Consider the following 22,811-nt stretch of genomic DNA (forward strand, 5'->3'; position numbering starts at 1 on the left):
CAGCAGCAGCTGAATGGGGGAAGCCTGTCCAGCTGCCCCAGCACTTCCGGGTTCCTGATGGTGCCAGACCATCAGGAGTCCTGGAGCTTTGGATGCCGGACTAATGGAGTTTTACTGTACTTTGATCAGCAACAAAACATGAGGAAGTAAGATTTTTGAGTCATCTGCTAAAGCCTAACATCAATTTTAGTTGCTTAATGAAATATACTGAACAAAGTCAACTTAAGACTCCACAAAACTACCATGCTTTTGCAATAAGAAAGACACAGATATTAAGATTGTGCAATGACAGGATTTACATAATATCCGATAATACTGCAGAATCTTGTACGTCACCTAATTTTAGGAAGACACTGATCATTCTTATCCCAGCTCTATCTTTTGCAGCTGGCTCTTGGTACAAGAAATTGATTAAGAAACTGTTCATTTTCCATTAAGAACTCAATGTCTCCTCTCCCAAAGTTCGCTCCAAAGTTTACACAAGTGCACAATTGCTACCTCACATTCACGTAGTTATACTTAAGGAATTTATGCTTGATACAAGCCTAGCATTCAGAAAAAGCTTCAACAAAAGGGTCATATGAGTGCCTGATCTCACTTTCAGGTGACATACTATCTAAGAAGCAGGCAGCATTATCTCCCATAAGTGCAAACAAATGTATTTGTCTTCGAGATTTGCTGAACAATAAGTAAGACAGAGTGGTCTTGCAGGATCTAAGGTTTATATTGTTTTAGACTGCAGTTATGTATCAAAAAAATCTACATTTGTAAATTCAACTTTCACAATAAAGAAACTGCACTGCAGTACTTGTATTAGGTGAACTGAAAAAATACTACAGGCAGTCCCCGGGTTACGTACAAGATAGGCACTGTAGGTTTGTTCTTAAGTTGAATCTGTATGTAAGTCGGAACTGGTGTCAGCTGCTGCTGAAACTGATCAGTTTCAACCGCGGCTGAATCTGGACGCCAGTTCTGACTTACATACAGATTCTACTTAAGAAACCCAGGCGTCCCCAAGTCAGCTGCTGCTGAAACTGATCAGTGGCTGATTCCAGGAAGCCTGGGGCAGAGCAACTCTGTCTCGGGCTTCCTCTAGTCAGCCACTGGTCAGTTTCAGCAGCGGCTGAATCAGGACGCCTGGGGCAGAGCAGCTGGGGTGCTGCTGGGTTGCTCCAGTAGCTCCGCTCCTCGGCGCTACTGGACCAACCCAGCAGCACCCCAGCTGCTCTGCCCCAGGCGTCCTGCTTCAGCCGCTGCTGAAACTGACCAGCAGCGGCTGAATCAGGACGCCTGGGGCAGAGCAGCTGGGGTGCTGCCGGGTTGGTCCGGAGCAGCGCTGCGGGACCAACCCGGCAGCCTCCAGCTGCTCTACCCCAGGGGTAGGCAAGAAAAGCCTGGTCTGCTGGAGGGGGGGGGCAATAGCTGCACCTCCCCCCCCAGCAGACCAGGGAGACGGGGGTGGTGGGACCTCCCAAGTCCTCCGCGGCTTTGCTCCCCGTCTCCCGACCAGCAGACCAGGGAGACGGGGAGCAAAGCTGCGGGCGTGCTCTGAGGCTTTGCTCCCCATCTCCCTGGTCTGCTGGTCGGGAGACGGGGAGCAAAGCCGCGGAGCACGCGCGCAGGGGGACAGCTTAAGCGCGCCCGGGCTGTCCCGCTGCGGGCGTGCTCCAAGGCTTTGCTCCCCGTCTTCCTGCAGACCAGGGAGACAGGGAGCAGCTTTTCTCGCCCCGGAGGACAGGGGCGGCGGACTGCAGCGCATCTGGGCGTCCCACCGCTCCCGTCCTCCGGGGCGAGAAAAGCCCCGTTCGTAACTGCAGATCCGACATAAGTCGGATCCGCGTAACTCGGGGACTGCCTGTATTTCTTAAGCTTTTACAGTGCAAATATTTGTAATTAGAAGATTTACCAAGCATTGCTCAAGCCCTTAGCTCAATTTTTGTTTGGTTTTCTTTTTCATTTAAAATCACTACACTGGTGTGGGGCTGGAGATGAGGGGTTTAATATGCAGACTGTTCTAGGAAGAGAGGACTACCCGAGCCCTCTCTCACAACAGTAGATTGGAGCCAGATGAGAATTGCTTCTTCATAGCCACTGCAGCTCCAGTGGACACAGCCAGGGGAAGGGTGCATGTTTCCTAGCTTGGGCACATCCAGGTTCATCTGCGCGTACACTCCCCAATCAGAGTGAGGAATGCGGCAGACTGTGCACTTTCCCCTCACTCCCTGACAAAGGGGAACAGCCAGAAATGTCTCCATATAAACTGGGAGAGGAGGGGAGCTTCAGCCCTAAAGGTCACTTGGAAGCTCAGGGCTGTGGCCGGCCCAGATAGGGAGAAGGGAGCCCTCAGCCAGCCTCTTTCACCTACCTGGTGATTTCTGTATGGTTTTATGAGAAGCAACAAGACAATCCCATTCCTGGCACAACCCATTCCTGGCACAACTAATCCCTTACCTCACTTTAAGGGTACGTCTAGACTACATGCGTCTGGCGACAGAGGCATGTAGATTAGACTACCCGGCATAGGAAAATGAAGCGGCGATTTAAATAATCGCCACTTCATTTAAATTTACATGGCTGCCGCGCTGAGCCGATCAGCTGTTTGTCGGCTCAGCGCGGTAGTCTGGACGTTCCACGGTCAACATCAAAGGCACGTGTCGACCTCCCAGGTATGCCTCATCCCAAGCTGCACATTGAGTGGATATTTTCAGAGAACTATCCACAATGACTCTAAGATCTCTCTCGAGTGGTTGTAGCCAAATTAGTCCCCCATCATAATGTATATATAGTTGGGACTATTTTTTCGAATGTACATTACATTTATCAAATATACAATATCAAATATCAATATCAAATATACAGTAGAGAAAAATCAATATAAAGTAAGCCGTGCACACTCCGTATTCTGTGTTGTAATTGAAATCGATATATTTGAAAATGTAGAAAACATCCACAAATATTTAAATAAATGGTTTCATATTATTTAAGACTGCGATTAATCATAATTATTTTGTTAATTGTTTGACATCATTCAACTGTTACCATCATTTAACAATAGTGATAGAAATGTAGCCGTGTTAGTCTGGGGTAGCTGAAGCAAAATGCAGGACAATGTAGCACTTTAAAGACTAACAAGATGGTTTATTAGATGATGAGCTTTCATGGGCCAGGTCTGGCCCACGAAAGCTCATCATCTAATAAACCATCTTGTTAGTCTTTAAAGTGCTACATTGTCCTGAATTTTGCATCATTTAACAAGTGGGTTTAGAAGTGCATTCTTAGACCAGCTTTAAATGAAAATATTATAGCTACCTGTACAAGATTATGACCAAAGTAGAAATGAACATACATAATCCTGTTCTCTTCCATTTAGAATCCCATTTATACAATAGCTCTTATTTTTTTAAACCTTGAATCTATAAACAGTATCTGTTGCTGAACTGAATATGTGCCACCAGGATCCTTATGAGGATCTATCAGCAAATGAACAATATTATTTTCTACATTCCTCTTCCATTTTACAATCAGCAAATAACCTTCATTAATTCTGAAATGCCCCTCCATCTCTCATTACAATCTTAAACACTTCAGGCTGATAGCTGGACCTTAGAACCAAATAGAAACACAATGTTTTTATAAAGAGTGACAAAAAATAATTTTCAATGCACACAGAGCATGTATGACAAAGTCATGGGAAGGAAGGTAGGGAAGCAATAAAACCCCTCTCCCACAGATGTTAGATGTACACAGATTCTTCATACCCCAGGTTTTGGCATTGCTTTCTTGCCAGCCACTATGACATAGGCACATGAATGACAATGAAACTGAAGAACCACATACTATCTGAAGAGCATAAAAAGAAAATAAAAGAGGGGAGGAGAGAAGCAGAGTCCCTGCCCCAAACAGTTAGAGACTACATTATGATGAGAACAGGAGTAGTTAGGAAACAAAAGGAGCAAGTCCATACTGCACCATTTGGCACTCAATAGATATTTAACAATCTCAATACCAACATAATCATGCTTTTTCACTATCGAATATTTCTGTGGGACTGAAGGGAGAAAGGGGGAGAAAAATATTTAAGAATAGCATTTCAAATATTCTAGTATACCAAAAATCCCTAGGAATAATTATCCCAGTATGATTCTGTTGGCAGCACTAATTACTACTAATATCACACTACAAAGCTCTGGGGTAACTCAGCAGAAGTCTCCAGCATACATCAAAACTGGCTATCAAACAAGCTTTTTCATTCTGAGGTTACTTCAGACCTCTGTGGTTAGTCCGGTCTCACCAGCAATGCCTCACAGCAATGTGAGGGGGAAAGCAAAGCTGGAATTAATTTATTGATAGTGCCCCTGCACCCTCTCCCCCTTACACACACACACACACACAGAGCATTTGTTATAGATAACTATCTAGAGTGTTGTGAAATTCTGTTGGATTAAACCCAGAGGATGGTCTCCTATGCATGCCCATAAAAATCCCTTGGGCTTACTCAAATTTCCTTTGCTGCCCCTTGAGCCAAAAACTTCTCTTCCTCCATAGTTGTGTAAAATGTTTAGCACTGTTGTACACCTGGCTGTAATCTGAGCAACATTAGAGATGGTTTCAAGTGCATATTTTGTGTGCCCACATTCTCATGGACATAATATATAAAGCACAGTGGGCTCCCACAGGATGAAAAGTGCTGTATTACAAATGCAACAGAACTCATACATGCAGCATTCTTGAACTTCTCTTGACAAATTTTCCAAAAGAAACTTTCAATGCTGAAGAGTTTCTGCTACACTTCTGCTCAGAGAATTTCCTTACATTTCCAACTCAAATACAATTCAGGTTGTTTTAATTCATAGCTGCTTCACTGACAGAATGAGAAAAGGGAAATAAAGTACAAACAGTGCGAGGAAGAAAAACAGAAAGGCTCTTAACAGATTAGAGTAAATTACCTGCCTCTATTATTTAAAACTCTTGTAATTCCATTTTTTTGAAGTTATTAATAAAGATTGTCTCTTGGGAAGAAGAATGTAATTACCTCACTACTGCATTCACCATTCAAAAACTGATATACATTTTGTAAAAATAAAAAATAATCATATTTTGAAACTTTTCTATATAATCATTTCAGCAGTCAGACGTTATATTCTTGGTAAAAGGAAGCCCTAAAGCTCTGTTACAATTATTCTGCCATGAAGTAGTACTTTTTTTATTTTTGCCTAACACTTGATATATTCCCATGTATTTATTTTTAATAACTAACTGCAAGCAATTCTGCCAAATTTTAAAATGCTTGATATAATGGAGAATGAGGGCAGTCAGGCACAAATATGAAAAAAGGAGAAAAGTATTGAAGCAAATTAATATTAAACTTTTACAATGCATTTGTGTAAATATTTAAATCAAGAGTTACTGCAGCTGAGCAACCTTGTAAAGCATGTTCTATCATTTCATTACTGTGCTTTATAAACAGAGTTAAAATGTTTAAAACTGTTTACACAAATAAGAGGAAATAAAACTATCTACAGGAAACAAGACAGCAGCTTATTGACCATACATTGCTAGATTGACTCAAATGTCTGGTGCAGCACTTAGCCATAACACTAAGAGTATGAGCCAGAGGTTAGAATGCAAGCCTCTTTTGTTTCCTGCAATAATGCATTTTATGCTTCATAACTTTATTCAGAATCTATCCACCTTGAAGTCTCTTAAATGTCTCATGACATCTTACATGAAATTAGAATAGCACCAAAAACCATCAGCTGTGAACAGAAACAGGGAAGCAACGTATTGTTTCCATTTACAATATTATAACAATATTGTTTAAATATATATAGTTTTGCCATATATTAATATTCTCTCCCCCACACCCATCTGTTAACTAAGTTTGGACACAAAATGTTTACTTTCCTCTATAGCATAGTATAAAGTTAGATACAACAAAAATAACTATTTGAAGGGGGGAAAGGGTGTGGTTGTAATAGATTTCTAATGGTTAATTTACAGTCAGTTGGATGGAAGCCAGATAAACCAAAACACATGCCAAAAAAAATCCAGAATCTGCTATTTATTTGAGAGAGTTCGTCTGTGTGGTCTGACTGTATGTTCAAGAACTCCTCCTAAATGTTAAGAGCTAGGACCACCAAAATCAATATACAGATTCCTCTCATCATAACTTAAAACAAGGTAAAGGTTTGATTGTGCCAGAAAGGGATTGCTTTCCATCAAACCACATGGAAAAGAGAGAGAATCAGCAGGCAGGTGAAAGAGGCTTGCTGGGGGCATCTACCCCCTCAATCTGGGACTGCTCCAGCCCCCGGTCTCCCACTCCCCAGAAGCCCTTTAGGAAGGGCAGGAGGATTGAACCTCCCCCCGCCCTGCCCATATCTTTGATTCATACAGATACATTGCTGGCCATTTCACTTTGTGAGGAAGAGAGGGGAAAGTGAACAGTTCGCTGCATTCCTCACTCTGGTTGGGGAGTGCAGGGGCAGACAAATGTGGATCCACCATAGCCGGGGGACATGCACCCCTCCTCCAGCTGAGTCTGCTGGAGCTGCAGCAGCTGTGGAAAAGCACTTTCTCATCTGGTCCCAAGCTTCTGTGATGAGAAAGGACTACGCCAGCCCCCTTTCTGGGGCAGCCTGAATACTGAACCCCTCATTCCCAGACCCACCCCAGAGCAATGATTTAAATGAGGCATGTATATTTTCATTTTAGTTTCCAAAAAAAATTAATCGAATAAAGGACCCGACAACATCAGTTACATCTTCAAGCTATCTAGGAAGATAGGCTTTTCCCCAACATCAGCCATACAGAATGCAATGCTATCCACAGCCTCAAAAATAAGTTTGACATTATAATAAAAGACACTGACAAAGGGGGTGCTGTAGTCATCATGAATAGGTCAGATTATGAACAGGAGATTGCGAGACAAATCACCACCACCACATTCTACAGGCCTCTTTCCTCTCATCCCACTGCAGAATACCAAAAGAAATTACATCAATGGCTCAAGAAATTCCCTGCTACAGCGTGGGACCAAATTTACACAAACACACCAACCAAGAGCCCCCATCAGGAGTATTCTACTACCCAAGATCCATAAACCTGGAAATCCCAGATGTTCCGTCATCTCAGGTATTGACACCCTTACAACAGGATTATCTGGCTATACTGACCCTCTCCTCAGATCCCCAAGCTACCTGCACTCCTAGCTATCTTTGAGATGCCACTAATTCCCTGAGGAAACTACAGGGCATCAGTAATCTTCCTGAAAACACCATCCTGGCTATCATGGATGTAAAACAGCAGTGGGGAACCTCAGTCCTGGGGGCTGGATGTGGCTTCCAGCTTGCCTGGATCCGGTCCCTGAAGCTCAGGGCCCCGCCTCAGCATTGGGAAGTCCATGCTGGTGCTCCAGCTCCCCCTTCTCCCATGCTGCCCCACCACGGGACTGGAGTAGGGATGTTAAATTTTGATTAATCAACTAATTGATTAGTCAAACGAAATTCCATCAACTACTCAATTTGTCGATAAGGGGTGTGGCAGGGTGCTTGCTATTCCAGCTGCACTTCTGCCTTTTAAATGCTCACCCGGGGTTACCCACTGTGCTGCCTCTGCCTTTTAAATGTAGCAAGAGCCCTCTTTCTCCATCAGGGGCCATGGCAGCGTGGGGGATTTTTTTGCTTCTCATTTGTGTGCAGCCCCCCAACTGATTTTTCTGTGGCTCAGCAGCCCCTGACCCAAAAAAGGTTCCCCAGCCCTGATGAAGAAGCTCTTTAAATCAACATTACACATGAAGACGGACTATAAGCTGTCAGAAACACTAGCCCTTATGATGCTAGTGGTGACTGAGCTCTGTGACTTTGCCCTCAGCCACAACTGTTTCTAATTTGGGGACAATTTATATCTTCAAGTCAGCAGCAAAACTATGGGCACCTGCATTGCCCCAGATATGCCAGCATTTTTGTGGCCAACTTTGACCATTTCCTCAGCTCTCATCCCCTAGCATGCTTTGTCTACTTAGGTTATATTAATGACATCATCATATGGGCCCACAGGAAGGAGATACTTGAATTCTATAGGGATTTCAACAATTTCCACCCCACGATCAACCTCAGCCTGGACTAGTCCACATAAGAGATCCACTTCCTTGACACTATAGTACAAATAAAAGATGGTCACATAAATCCCTCCCTATATCAGAAACCTAATGACTACTATTCTTAGCTATCTGCCTCTAGCTTCCATTCATGACATGACACAATCCATTGTCTACAGCCAAGCGCTAAGATACAATCAGATTTGCTCCAATCCCACAGAGATAAAACGCCTACAAGATCTTTATCGGACATACTTAAATAACCACCTGTAGAAGTGAGGAAAGAGATTGACAGAGCCAGACAAGTACCCTGAAGTCAACTACTTCAAGAAAGGCTCAACAAGGAAAACAGAATACTACTGGTCATCACCTATGGCCCCCCAGCTTAAACCCCTCGAGTGCATCACTGACAATCTACAACTACTGCTACTGCCCAGCTACTGGGGTCAGAACTCCTCGCTGTGCTGCCTACCCCTTCAACACCTGCCCCCTTCCGACATGGGGCTCCCAGCTGAGTCAACACCCCCTCCGGCGCCATGCTCCTGCCCCCTGGCCAGATCTCCCTATGCCTTGGCTGTGTGGTCCAGGAGCATCTGTGGTCTGCCAGACCAACCTGAATATATTTTTGTTAGTTTAAGGTGCCACAGGACTACTTATTTTTGAAGTTACATATCAACAGAAGTACCTCTCTGAGACCTTTTATACTAATTGAGAATCAGGGATGGGCTTTTAAACTCTCTCTATATAGAAAAAAGTTTTCCTGCCAGGCAACAGAAAGAGCGTGATGACATCACTGACTGCAAAAGCAAAAGAGTCCTGAGAGAAGAAGGCGGGCGAGCATCGTGAGCAGAGGGCACAATCCACTAGTAAAAGAAAAAATAAAGCATTATTACACAGAATTAGCCCACTCTCATTGCTCCTTTGAGGCGCTTGCTGCCTCTTCACAAGCTGAATTCCTGTGACACCAAATTTGTGTTGTCTAGGCATTCTTTTACATTGTATTTTCCTTCCACTACAAACAAACATAAAAAAACCCAAAACACATTTAGAATGTCTAGGCTTGTACAGCAGAACTCCAAGAGAATTAGTCTCTTACCTGATTGGTTCCTTAGTCTTCCTAAACCCATACAGATATGTGGACTTCAATAAATATACTAAAAAGCAAAGCAAACAGACAGCTACTTAGAAGCAGTAGAACACATAATTCAAACAAGCATTTATATCCAAGCTATTGTACTCTACTAGAAAATGAGGAAGAAAATAGCAGTATGTTCCCATCTGAAAAAAGGAGGAAAACCTTTCAATTGCAAAAAGCACTAATTGCTAAGAACTCCTGAGCAGAGATTTTTGCATAGCAACCAAATCTTTAGGGCTGTCAATACCAAAGATAATTTTTATCATGTGACCAGCCACATCCTCTTGAGAAATAAATGCTGCCTATGGAATTGCTTTTCCAGCACAGAAACTGATGTCAGTAGAAATAGCTCTTCATTTAGAGGAAAGAGTGACCTTTAAAAGAGAGAAACAAAGTATCTTCCTTTTGACTACTGAGTAAAAGGAACACAAACTATTTTCAGAAAGGAAGTTTTGAGATGTTAAGATAAAGGGAACAGAAAGACATATGGTACTCTGTAGGTTTCCCAAGCAAGTTACTACCAAATAACACAGCCACAAAGAGACATCCACAGTATCTCATACCCTGTGGGATCTCATTGCCTTCTGCAATCCAGATCAAAACAAAAATCACTCCAGAGTGACCTTTTTCCATGAGTATCATACAATTTCAACAGCGAGAGGAGAGAGAGAGAGAGAGAGCGAGCGTGCATGTATCTTCAGGTCCTTAAGCTTTGGTAAGGATTGCTGTTTAAAATAAAGAGGACTGAAAACTGCAAAATAGCTTAGGCTACTGAGACTACTGCACCCACCAAAAATACTAGAACAATTTTTATAATGTTCTTTGTTGTGCCAACCTTCAGGGCGTTCTTTCAGTGACATGTGCTAACCTAGAGTCCCACAGTTTTAACAGATCATCCAGTTCCCCAAGCGGCAATCCTGAGAATCTGATGGATCCATCCTATTATCATTCTAGCAACGAGACGGAAAAAAAAAAAATATTTTACAGACAAAGATTTTCAAGGTGGAATGACTAGTCCCAATCCCCCACCAGTTTGGCTGAAAATTCCAGAAATGAGATCTCTATGTGAAAACAGAGATATATATATGGCAATCACTTTTTCCAGAAAGATAATAGACCACTGAAGAAAAAACTCTGCCAGTCTCTTAAAGACCAAACCATTCTGAATTATCTTATAACTGATTTTGGGGAAATGCAATAGATCTAAAATATGTGGACTTAGGTAAAACCTTTGACACAGTACCACTTGTTACAGATTGGCCCTCTCTGGTCCAGCATCCTCAGAACTTGACCGGTCCCTATCAAAAGAAATTTGCCAGGCCAGGGGAGGGCAGGCCTCCTTGCCCCCAGCCCACTGGTAGGGCCTGCTCCTGGCCCTGCAGGCTATAAACCTGCTGAACCAGCTCTGATCTTAGCCACTAGGACTCTTTAGTCCAACATCTGTAGTCCAGTATGTTGCCAAACCAGAGAGTCCTGGACCAGAGAGGTTCAACCTGTGGTTACATTCAAGAAAATGAAGATTTGTACAAGAATTAGAAGGAGAATAAGGAACCGGTGAAAGGAGCAAAGCCAGCGGATGAAAGACTGTTGGACTGGAGGGAGATTAGTAGCTTAGTTCTTCAAGAACAAGTTTTTGAGTCAATCTTATTGAATATTTCTATTAATGATGCTGGCACAAAAAGGAAAGTACCAAAGAAACTTATTGATGATACAAAGTTGAGAGGCAATATCAATATAAAAGAAGGTTAGAATATTATACAGGCAGTCTCCGGGTTACATACAAGATAGGGACTGTAGGTTTGTTCTTAAGTTGAATTTGTATGTAAGTCGGAACTGGTACATATTGTAGGGGAAACTCTAGCCAAACATTTCTCCAGAGCTCAGTTTTATTCTCCCACACCTCACTTCCCTCAGTCCTTTATTCTCAAGCTGAGGTGTCTGCTGAGAAAAGCCGCTCCGCGTCTCCCTGGTCTGCTGGGGGGAAGCAGCGAGTGCGGGGTTGCCTCACCCCGTTTGTAAGTAGGGATCCGATGTAAGTCGGATCCATGTAACCCGGGGACTGCCTGTACAAGATTATCTGGATGACCTCGAAGACTGGAATAACAGAAATGGGATGAAATTCTATGGTGTGAAGTGCAAGGTAATGAATTTAGGGTCTAATTATCTGAATTTCTGTTACAAGTTGGGGGTGCATCAATTGCAAGTGCCAGAAGAAAAGAAACACCTCAGTGTATCTGTCGCTCACAGAAGAACCATGAGACACCAACACCATGAAGCTGTGAAAAAACAAATAGGATATTTATATCAGGAAAGCTATTTCCAATATATATGAAGAAGTATAAATACCATTGTAAAAGGCACTGGGAGAGCTGTACTTGTTTAGTGTCGCAAAAAGAGTGACGCTGGAACAGTTGTTGAAAGATTCTGAACAAAAAAATGCAAAACCTGTGTATGATGGAAACCACTTCAAGCCCCAGGAGTGGTGCCATACCCAATAGGGCCAGCAACTCTGAGTAGGGTTGCCAGATGTTTTAACCAAAAATACCGAACAACCCCCTACCCTCGTACCCCCTTAAAAAAAAACACCAGGAAAAAAATTCTGTTGAGAAAAAAAGGGGAGACCAAAGTTGTTGAGGGAAGAAAAAGGGATCCCTGCAGCAGTTAAGCAATAAATAAATAAATAAATACAAATAAAAATAGAAAAATAAAAAAATCAGCATGGCCCCTTTAAGAGGAGGCTTTTTTTGCCAGCAGCCATCTTATTTTTCTGCTCCAGCCATAAGACAAGCCCCTGCGGAACCAGCTAAGCAGGGGGGGTGGAGGTCTGGGAGGTGGGGGAGTCCGGGGGCTGTGCCCGGTTGCTGACTGTGTCCGAAGTAGGGTTGCCAGGTATCCGGTATTTTCGCGTCCTGGCAGGGGGGAAAAAAAAAACCCCAGAAAATACTGGACATTTTAGGTATCTGGTGTTTTCTAATTTTTTTTTTAACCAGACAGGAGGTGAAAATACCGGATACCTGGCAACCCTACCTCTGAGTGAAGAGGATAGGACTGTTCTCTATAATATTCCAGGGTGTAGATTAGATACCAGAGAGGGCAAAAGAGCTATTTCAACTAAAGGATAATGTTGGCACACACAAAAAAAAAAAAAAAAAAAAATGGGCATAAACTGATTCTGGCAAAACTCAAGCTGAAAATTAAAAGAAGGTTTCTAAACATCAGAGAAGTAAGATTCTGGAACAGCCGCCCAATAGAAATTGTGGAGTCGAGCAACTGAATTAGTTTTAAGAGAGCTGAACAAATTTATGAATGTGATTGTATGACTGGGTTAACTGTGATGGTAGGGATAGGACTCAGCAGACCTATGGCTCACTTGCAAGTTATGCCTTATACTCCTAAAAGCTCATGCTTTAGGTCTTCAGCCAGCATTGGCAGGGAACAGGAAGGGATGCTCCCTCCTGTCCTACCTGAAACGCAGGGGGTTTGGTGGTCTTCCTCTAAAGTATTACAGACGCCCAACCTGGAGAAGGGACACGATTTAAGGCAGGCAAGTGCTCTGAGGTGCCGTCAAGCATTCTCTCTGGGTATGTCTACACTTGCACCCTAGATCGAACGAGGGATGCAAATGCAGGCATTAGAAAGAGTCAGTGAAGCGGGGATTTAAATATCCTGCGCTTCATTAGCATGATCTCACCAGGACGCTAGTTCGAATCACAGCTGATTCGACCCAGGAAGTGTGGACTTGTTAGTTCGAACCAAACCCCTTGGTTCGAACTAACGTGACTCCTCATTTGTTGAACCAAGGGGTTTGGTTCAAACTAATGCATCCCGGCGCGCGCTTCCTGGTTCGAATCAGCTGTGATTCGAACTAGCGCACTGGCAAGATCATACTAATGAAGCGCGGGATACTTAAATCCCCACTTCACTGACTATTTCGAATGCCTGCATTTGCATCCCTAGTTCGAACTTTCTAAACATACCTTCTCTCAGCTTGGCTAGCTAATTCTTGCTCACATGGTTGGGTCTAATTCAGGGTACCTACGGCCTGTGGGCCTTGATTCAGCTCACAAGGTTTGGGGCTCACACACAACGCCCCACACACACAGCAGAACAAGCTGATACTGGTGTTCCAGACATGTGGGAAGCTCTACCACTGTGGTGTTGAGAAGCAAGCCCCCAGTATCAAAGGCCCAATCAAAGCAAGCCACAGACCAGATTGGGCCCCCAGGCTCTGCCTGGCAGGGGGGATGCTGCAGGCACCACCTCTTGTCACTCTCATTGATGTATGCCTTCTCCTGGAGCTACACCAGGTAGGTACCCCATCCCCTGGGAGGGTTCCGCCCAGACCCCACATTCCCATCCTACACCCCCACCCCATCCCTGCACTCCCCACAGACGGCACTTCCACCCTCAGCCTGCTGCTGTATCCTACCTTCCAAAAGACCCCACACCCCCACCCTCTTCCTTCACCCTACCTCCCTCCCAGACCCCACAGCCTCACCTCCAGCTTGCTCTCCAGCAGCCCCCTTCTGCACACTGAACCCCTCACTTTTGGCCCCACCCCAGAGCCAAGGGGGACACTACAGAATTCACTAGCCCCAACTCCACAGAAGAGTTCATCCAGCCCTGTGGGTAAACCCTGAGCTTTGGCACCTTCCCCCAGCCATGGGGCTGGAGCTTGAGGGGAGGGTCTTTTTTCATTTTCAGTTGGGGGCCACATCTGTGAGGTTGTGGGGTTTCTTTTGCTTCTGACTTGTATGTGGCCCCTAACTGATTCTTCTATGGTTCAGTGGTTCCCAACTAAAACAAAAAAAGTTTCCCACCCTTGGTCTAATTGATTGCCACATGTGGGGTAAGGAAAGAATTTTCTCATAAGTCAGACTAGTAGTGACCTTGGGGTGTATTTACTTTCCTTTGCAGCATGTGGCTGTGGGGATTATCTGGATATATCTCAATCATTTCCCCGTTTCCCCGTCACTGCAGGGCTCTCAGGTATTAATGCACCTTGGTACACCATATTCAATGATGAGCAACAGGCTGAGTTTAGTCCCTTCTGGACTGCAATATTTTGACCTCACTTCAGCTGTGTGATAGAATGTACGGGTGCAATGTTGTGTTGGTGTGATCTTGTGATAAACAGGACCATCTAGGAGAACAGATGGTCCGGTGGTCCCTTCTGGCCTTAAACTATGACTCTTGAACTAGAGTTGGGTTTTATGCCTGCCCATCATTATCTCACCACAAGCACAGAATCTACATGTATCAAATCGCTCCCTCGGTCAAAATAAACTACCACTAGCCACTAGACCAAAAATCTACTGCTTGCTTTCAGGCAAAAAGAGGATTCTTCAGCCTTGTTTTAGCTGAAAAGGCTATGTCTCACTGCATGCAAGGCTATAAAAATTATTTCTGATGCCAAAATTACATGACTGATATTTTGGAAACTCAACGGCAAATTAGACCATGAGACTAATGCTAAAAGTCTGCATTATGTATTCTACTATAGGTTGAACCTCTCCTGTTCAGCACCTGCGGAAATTGTCTAGTGTCAATCCAGAAAATTTGCCAAACCAAAGGAGGTCAGTATTGTCTCGCAGCATTACCAATACTTACACTGCTTATTGGGCTTTTAGAAGATATTTAGGGGTAAGTTAGAGCTAAATAACAGCACAGAACACTGAGGCTACATCTGCACTGAAATGGTATTTCTGGACACTAGAGTATCCGAAATAGCTATCCCACATCTTCACAGCAAACCCATTATTTCAGGCTCACTATCCCAACATCACTGTAAACTTCATTCTACGAGTAGTAAGGAACATTTCGGAATAGCACTTTATTTCAAAATTTGGTGCTGTGTAGACAGCAGAACCACACTTTGCTAGATACTGCATATACACTGAACATTGTTGTATCATGTGTTTCACACAGCACCTATATGAGCTACTTCTTAACCCAATACACATGGGATGCCTCAAACAATTTGCATGGCAGTGAAAGTCCCTTCCTAATTAGAGCAAGACGAGGAAAACAGTGTAGCTCCTACGTAATTCAGAATCACTGCTGAACTGTAGAGTCAAGATAAAGGCCACAGGAGAAAAACAAAAGGATGTGGTTAGAAGGAAAACAACAGGGGAAGACTGAAATGGAAGGGCGAGGGGAAGAGAGGAAAAACGGAATCCTAGGACTGGAAGGAATCTCAAGAAGTCAACTGGTTCAGTCCTCTACACTTGTGGCAGGACTAAGTATTATCTAGATCATCCTAGACAAGTGTTAAATCATCTTGCCCTTAAAACTCTCCAATTATGGAGAGTCCACAATCTCCCTAGTCAATTTATTCCAGTGTTTAACCACCCTGATAGTTAGGAAGCTTTTCCTAATATCCAACCTAAACCTCCGTCACTTCAATTTAAGCCCAGTTCTTTTTGTCCTATACTCAGAGGTTAAGGAGACCATTCTTTCGCCCTCCTCTATACTACCTTTTATGTACTTGAAAACCATTATCTCCCCTCCCAGTCTCTTTTCCAGACTAAGTAATTCAATCTTCCTTTGGTCAGGTTTTCTACACCTTTAATCATTCTTGTTGCTCTTCTCTGGACCCTCCCCCATTTGTCCACATCTTTCCTGAAATGTGACCCTCAGAATTGAACACAATAGTCCAATTGAGGTCTAATCATCACTGAATAGAATGGAAGAATAGGGTTGCGAGGTATCCAGTATTGACCCAAGCAGTACGGTATTTTCACCTCCTGTCCAGTAAAAAAATACAGAAAATACTGGACACCTAAAATGTCCGGTATTTTCTGATTTTTTCCCCAGTCAGGAGGTGAAAATCCTGGGTACTTTCCTGGTTCCACAGGGCAGTTGTCTGGCCCGGAGCAGGGAAACAAGATGGTGGACAGCTGCCAGCAGCCTGCTAGGGCCAAAAAGCCTCAAAAGTATTTCTTAAAGGGGTCACGCTGTGGGTGTTTTTTTCCCCCTCAACAACTGGTCTTCCCCTTTTTTCCCCCAATGAGTTTTTTTTGGGGGGGGGGAAGGGGTGTTCGGTATTTTTGGTTAAACCATCTGGCAACCCTATGGAAGAATTATTTCTAGCATCATGCTTACAACTCTCCTTTCAAAACATCCCAGAAGGATGTTTGCTTTTTCTGAAAGTGTTGCACAGTTGACTCATATTTAGCTTGTGATCCACTGTAATCCTCCAGATCCCTTACTGCAGTACTCCTTCCTTGGGAAATGACTGCCATTTTCTAAGTGTGCAACTAATCCTTCCTAAGAGGAGTACATTGTATTTGTCTTTATTGGCTTTCATTCTATTCACTTCAGAACTTTTCTCCAGTTTATCTAGATAATTTTGAATGTTAATCTTATCCTCCAAAGCACCTGCAACTCTTCCAGCTTAGTATCATTCACAAATGTTGTAAATATATTCTATATGCCATTATCTAAATCATATAAAATAAAGGGGAACATGACCTCCGAGGAGAGACCAGTGGAAAAGAAATACATTAAAAATATACAGGAACCCAGAAGAGTGAACATAAATAGCAGGAGTAAGTGAAGAGGGAAAATACCAGCAGTGTGTCCTGTTGACACTAGTTTAGATATATGATCATAGTAACTATACTGATTCAACTTGTTCTTTCTCTCCTGCTTCATCAGCATGGGAGAGGAGGATCAGCAAGTAGTGATCAGCATGGATAAATAGATGATTTGTTAGCAATCAGAGCCCAATTCTTAGCCTCAAATTCTAGAAAAAAAAAATCTAAAAAAATTCTACACATATTGCAATTTGTATAGGGTGGGCTTTAGATCACAAATTTCTTATGTAGATAGATACATTAAAATATCCAGTTTTTAAATGAATCATTCTTTTCTACCATAGAAGCTACCTGGACTTTTTAGCCTCTCGGTACTCCACTTAAAGTAGAGTCCCCTACTGAGTTAGGTCCCCCCTGCTATTATCTGTTAGCTCAACAAAAGGAATCTTTAAACATGTAATGCCTAAGTTAACAGTCTTCATGGCTAAAAATACCTCATAACTTAAAGTTTGTTCACTCATCGCTGCAGGTTTATTCCCTCCCTCACTTTTCACCAAAATCCAATTACTACTCATATTCACTGTTCAAATGTTTGTAATTTGCAACCGAAATAAGGTTAGACCTAAGAACTGAATGCGTTACCTTACCCTTCACTCCTGGGCTCTCAGACTAAAAGCAATGAACCATTTTTATTATTTATACAAAGTCATAGTTATGAAAAGTACCACAAGATCTATAGCTCCAATTCCCTCCCATGTGGTAACATATTTTACTACAACACCAACTGCCCAGCCCAATACACCACTTTTGACTAGTAGTTAGTGGTTTGCTTTCCAAAAATACAACATACATAAAATAGCCTTACCACAGAGGTTTTGGGCAGCAGCTTTTTTAAAAAAATGAGTTATACTTTATGACTTGAGTGCTAGAAAATTTGAAGTGATGTGGCAAAATAAAGTTTTCTCCCTTTATAAAAAAGGGAGCATTAAGTAATAACTCAACAGCTATGAACTTCTGGGAAATATATATTATGGGATTTTTCATTACAATAGCATTTACTATTTTAGTGAGAACATTTTATTACCCTGCTCTGACAAATGCCTGTGTGGAACACATTCTAAAAAATAATTGTATGGTATTACACATTCATGCTTTTTCCAGAGAAAGAAAAATGGATATGAGTTGCAAAACTACCTCTAACTTTGCTTACTGTTGTAGATATATCAGATCAATCAGCTTCCTTCAACACCTTGGGTAAGGAACTTGAGCCACACTAGTTCAACATACTTATTAAAATAGCAATTATATTCTAAAACAACCATAACAGAGTAATTCATTAAGGCGAAAAAATAAAAAATAAAATAGAACTCTTCAATATAGCTCTCTCTCACACATACTTGAAAAATATGGAACAATGTAATATTACACACTGAGAAAGGGCTACATTTAGTATGAATTTTTTTGTATATTTCATCCACGAGTATTGTATTTGTGAGTTCTCTATATCATATCTGTATTATCCACATTAAAGAATTTGTGCACAATCTAATAACTAATCAACATCCTACATCAATCTTGCTCTACCTTATATTTCTACTCTTACTTGCACATATTAAGCATTCGTCTGAGAGGGGAATGGGGGAGGTAACTGAATCAAATACAAACATGTACATGCTGAGAGGTGGAGTCTGGCTCCAGCTAAAGAGAGAGTTATAGCAACAGAATTTTTGTTTTTCCAAATAAGGGGGAGTAGGGGATCTTCTTTGCCCACCTTTAAGATAGATAAGTAGAAAGTAGGGAAGAGTAAGCAGAAATAAGACAGGAAATATTTTTTCAAACTACAGAAAGCCAGGCAGTGGTAGAGTTCACCTTGAAGGGAAGTTAGAACAGGCTAGCTAACACCTGCTAAAACTCTAGAGCAGGGGTCAGCAACCTTTTTAAACCAAAGAGCCAAACTACATCAAAATTCAGAACAAGTGGTCAACGAAGAGGCATATAAGAATGCCAGTTTGCATGACTGAAAATATACAACTAATATTATTGATAAATTGGCATAATGATTAATAATAGCATAAATGAAACCCTGTGTTCAGACTTTATTTAATGGGACTTTTCTGCTGCTGCATCTTTTTGCACATTTTTTTGAAGTTTACATCATACCTGGTCAAATCCAGCTTCATGCACATATTCAATCTGTCTTCTGTCAAATTGATGGCAAGGGGCTGGGAATGTGGGGGTGCAGGAGTTTGGGCATGTAGGGGTATGAGGGGCTCAGGGTTGGGGAGTGTGTGGGCTGCTAGAGTGTTATGATGCTGCAGTCAGATGGGGCTGAGCTCCAATTGGGGGCTTGTTGGCCAGGCTTCATTTTTAAATAAAGTAAAATATTATGTCCAACACAAAAAGTTTCAACACGGTCTTTATTTATGGCAGAGGTAGGGGAACTTTTTTTTGACTCAGAGGCCACTGACCCACAGAAAAATCAGTCGGGGACCACACTAGTGAAAAGCAAAAAACCAACCCCTCCAAAACCTCAAACCCTCACTGATGTGGCCCCCAACTGAAACACCTCACTCCCCTGGTACTCCAGCTCCTTGGAGTAGGGGAGGGAAGGGAAGGGAGTACTGAGATTCAAGGCCTCAAGCCAAGTTAACTCGTCTGGAGTTCCAAGGATAGTGGATTTTGTGCCTCCACTCTGAGGCTCCACTCTGGGGTGGGGCCAAAAATGAGGGGTCCAGTGTGCGGGACAGGGCTGCCAGTGAGTGGGAAAGGAATAGGGGTGCAGAATCTGGATGAGAGGTAGGCTGCAGGAGCAAGCTGGCAATAGGTGTCTGACCAGGGGGAGGAGGCAGGAGCAGGGTGCTGGTAGATGTCTGGCCAGGGGAGAGGGGACAGGAGCAGTTTGGCCAGTACCTGCTGGTCTCCAGAGTCAAGTATCTCTTGGGCAGGATCTGCAGACTGCACTGGAAGAAATGCATGTGCCAGGAAATCCAGCTGCTCCTTGTCTCCAAAGTCCAGATTCTCTAGTGCCATCTTAGCCCACTACCCCATCCCATGCATCACCACCACAGCCAGATGCACTCTCTCAGATGACCACCACACAGCTCCTGTGTCCTGTCTCTCTGGAGTATGGGGGAAGGCAGGGTAGATGAAGAAGCATACACGTTGATGTGGGGAGGGGAGAAGCAGCATACATGTGCTTCCCAGCAAGCCAGATCTGGTGCAGAGCCTCGGTGCTCCCCAACCCCCTGTAGGAAGCTGGTGCTGGTTCACCAGCATGGGCTCTCCATTGCAGGTGGGGGAGGAGGGAGAAATGCCACAAGCCATATTTGGCTCCTAAGTGAGCGACATATGGCTCACGAGCCATAGGTTGCTGACCCCTGCTCTAGTCAAGGCAATGTGTACACTTAACATGTACTAGCTAAGCCAGTTAAAGCCAGTGAGTCCCCTAGGTTCAGACGGATTACTTTAATGCATGTTAAAGTATAGCTTACCTTGTCTTGACTATCCTTTAACAAGGTATTAGATTGAGCTAACAAAAATCTGACACCACATGTTTAAAGCCTAATGTAAAGAAAGAGGATGCAAAACTCTTTAAAATAAATTATTTTGGCCCTACATAGGTTCAACCAAATTGTCTATGCAGCACCTCCTTGTTGCCTATAAGGCTTCACAATTCCTTTGCTGGAGATTCCTGCAAGTCAGGCATTCCCATCACTTATAGATCATAAGAACGGCCATACTGAGTCAGACCAATGGTCCATCCAGCCCAGTATCCTATCTGCCGACAGTGGCCAGTACCAGATACCCCAGATCCTTTGTGTTTTGAATTCCCACGGCACTAAAAACAATTAGCTAAAAATTAAGAGTCATCTGAGGATTTGTCAACAGGACCAAAATTTCTGCTCAAGGCTTTTATCTGTTCAGTTAGTTCCTCCTAATCTATCTTCCTGTGTCTAGCTGTCCCATCCACCAAATGACTCATCCAGGTAAGTTGCCTTAGGCTCTTGGCTGGGACCAGGCTTCCCTCATTGATGAAGTATCAGAATTTTGATCTCCTTCCTGGTCAGCCCTCAGCTGGGCTAGATCTCCTCCTTTTAACTCCCCTTTCCATGTCTGATATTGGCTGCACATACATCAGGATTATCTGGGTCCACAGTCTCTCCTCAACCTTCCCCTTGCCAACCTGGAGCCTGTCTGCCCCATTAACCCCACCCGCCTACTTGCCATTATAAGGATTATTTTACCAATCACGGTAATATGCAAATAGACTTTCTACAAAAAGAAGTTTGTCTCTTAAGAAACTGGAGGTAGTTTCTGGGAAACTGTCCCCTTCAGATTCAAGAGTTTCCAGTAACAAGCAGCAAATAAACCACATGGAATGTGAGCTTAAGAAACAAAAGTCACTGCAAAGTAAACTAACAACGACTTTTGCAAAACTATACCCTTTGCTAGAAAGACAACTAGAAGCAACTGAAAAAAAATCAGTATGAAGTATTCATACTTTTGAATTCTGGATATTAATGCCAGGACTTCCAATATTGGAAACTCTTAAGTTATCTCACATATATACAAAAAAGCAAAATAATAATGCTTTTTGTATATCAGTAAGTTCTAGGATCCTTACATGGAGAAACAAAGTATATATAACGAAGGCAGTACTGTTTTATCTGTCTAATGACAGAGATGAGGAGCAAATCCTGAAACCAAGTTCACCAATCAGGGCAATTACCTACCAAGAACTTAACATTTCTTTTCTGTGGCTGCAGCACTCACAGGAAGGTCAGAAAAAGGTTATACATTTTAAATCATCTGAGAAGGGACAGAACTAGGGGAGTGGCCTTTTAATGCTCAGCCAAATTCTGGATTATTTATGAACAAAAAACTATATCTTCTGGACCAAAGATCTTTGTCAGCAACGCTTAAAGTCAAACAGCCAAGCTCTTTGAGTTCTCAGAAGAGGTAGACATCTAAAAAAAATTTTTTTTTGATAGCCATCCAGAGACATTTCTTACTCATAACTTAATCCACTTGTTTGCCAAGTTCCACACCCTGTAGTGAACTATGGATGGACCTACATTAAAATGCCTTTCAGAATTGTGCTTGGCTTCATTAGCATGGCAGTGCACCCAATGACGGTGTGTGTGTCAAGACAAAACTCAAGATTTCAGATAATGCAATTCAACATTTAATGCACAATATTACAAAAATTAGGTTGGGATTGATTCAGATAATTCATTATAAATGACAAATTTGATCTTACCTGTATGATTGTTTGTTATTCCATTCTTTTTGAGAGATGTTACCCTTTGCTGTAAAATTCTGTTTATAATTTTTAATATCTATCTATCATAGGATCTATTAAAATTTAGTCACTCAATTTAACTTTAGATCAAATTTGCCTTCATAGCCACAAAAACTGGTTTATAGAGATCTCTACATACAATTTACTACTTTGTCTGGCCAGGGAGCAGGTAGTGGGTGCCTTGTTAGGGTTTCAGAAGCAGAGAGCATTAAAATATATCAGTCAATGAAATACATAATTCCTACATAATACATAATTTCAGGACCAGACTTCAAAGAGAAACTGCTGAGCTACAGTTCATCTTTAAGTTTGACACAATCAACTCTGGATTAAACAAAGACTGTGAATGGCTTGCTAACTACAAAAGCAGCTTCTGCTCTCTTGGAATTCACACCTCCAGATCAGCTGCTAGAAGTGGGCCTCATCCTCCTTGATTGGATCCACCTCGTCATCTCCAGCCTGATCCTGGCCTGCATATTTATTCCTGCCTCTGGAAATTTCCACTACATGCATCTGACGAAGTGGGTCTTTGCCCACGAAAGCTTATGCTCCTACACTTCAGTTAGTCTATAAGGTGCCACAGGACTCCTCGTCGCTTTTGCATAATTCCTACAGATCCTCAACAGTTTTCTGAATGAAGAATCTTAGGGTGTATCTACACAGCATCCTAAACTCAAAATAAGATACGCAATTTGCATAGCACAAATTGCGTATCTTATTTCAAATCTATTTCAAAAT

At 42.6% G+C, this 22,811-nt stretch overlaps 1 protein-coding gene across 17 annotated transcripts in view; it reads right to left on the reverse strand.

Moving 5' to 3' along the window:
- EPB41L2 (erythrocyte membrane protein band 4.1 like 2) overlaps positions 1–22,811 on the reverse strand; it is a 285,231-nt gene that overhangs the window by 247,801 nt on the left and 14,619 nt on the right. For 14 of the 17 annotated variants that reach the window (XM_075924162.1, XM_075924170.1, XM_075924169.1 and 11 more), the window contains exon 2: positions 9,195–9,252. The exons of 2 other annotated variants lie outside the window; for them this stretch is intronic. The gene's annotated coding sequence lies outside the window, so the exon portion shown is untranslated. Of the gene's footprint in view, positions 1–9,194; positions 9,259–22,811 lie in introns of those variants that run through there. One more of the 17 variants, XM_075924175.1, reaches the window with a different exon arrangement.

Source organism: Pelodiscus sinensis, chromosome 3, assembly GCF_049634645.1.
Source record: "Pelodiscus sinensis isolate JC-2024 chromosome 3, ASM4963464v1, whole genome shotgun sequence".
Taxonomy (NCBI): Eukaryota; Metazoa; Chordata; order Testudines; family Trionychidae; genus Pelodiscus; species Pelodiscus sinensis.